This window comes from Penaeus monodon, chromosome 34 (genome assembly GCF_015228065.2).
Source record: "Penaeus monodon isolate SGIC_2016 chromosome 34, NSTDA_Pmon_1, whole genome shotgun sequence".
NCBI lineage: Eukaryota > Metazoa > Arthropoda > Malacostraca > Decapoda > Penaeidae > Penaeus > Penaeus monodon.
In genome coordinates this window covers 14,574,888-14,575,520 of record NC_051419.1, presented here as the reverse complement: position 1 = coordinate 14,575,520, position 633 = coordinate 14,574,888, and the positions used below count along the sequence as shown (strand labels likewise).

The 633-nt window shown below is 34.0% G+C and overlaps 1 protein-coding gene across 1 annotated transcript in view; it reads left to right on the top strand.

Annotated features, from left to right (window-relative positions):
* LOC119594919 (store-operated calcium entry regulator STIMATE-like) overlaps positions 1-633 on the top strand; it is a gene marked incomplete in the record, with an annotated part of 15,855 nt that overhangs the window by 10,126 nt on the left and 5,096 nt on the right.

Sequence of the window (633 nt, the reverse complement as noted above, 5' to 3'; positions counted from 1 at the left end):
GAAGATCAGGTTTTTGTGAGGGATTAGGTACTATCCTATAGTCAAGGCTAGGGAAGTTGGGGACCTATCTTCCATGTATCCCATTCTTCCTTCTACTATTTAGTTCCACATTTTATACTGCACAAGGGGAGGGTACTTTAAGCTGTTGTAGGTGGTTTTTTCAGCTAGAAGGGGAGATGTCGAGACTATTTTAGAGAACGATGGTGAGTTTTGGAGGTTTTTGGGTCTGGTGAATATGGCCTCCTGTGGTTCAGGATTTGGTGTTTAATTTGCCACAGGGAAAATATTGAATATTTATAAGTATCATTTTTTTTTACTTGTTCTTTTAATGATAGATACCAATATGATTTTGTTATTGAATTGTTACCTTTTTTCAGATGAATATAATGAAAATTTAAGTACCATTGTACTTTCTGTTTTAGAAACTTCCTGTGTATTATTCTAAGCATAAGTAAAAAGAATTATGTACCTGAAAATCAATGCACTTCAGCAAGCCAATTTATATATGTCAACTCTTGTAACCTAAAGACAATAAGCTTCATGGAAGTTTGTCTGTTTTTATTAGAAGTAATAATTCCAAGTTGTAAGCTAGGAATTCATGGATCTGAAATACAAGTCCCTGAGAAGTTTTTG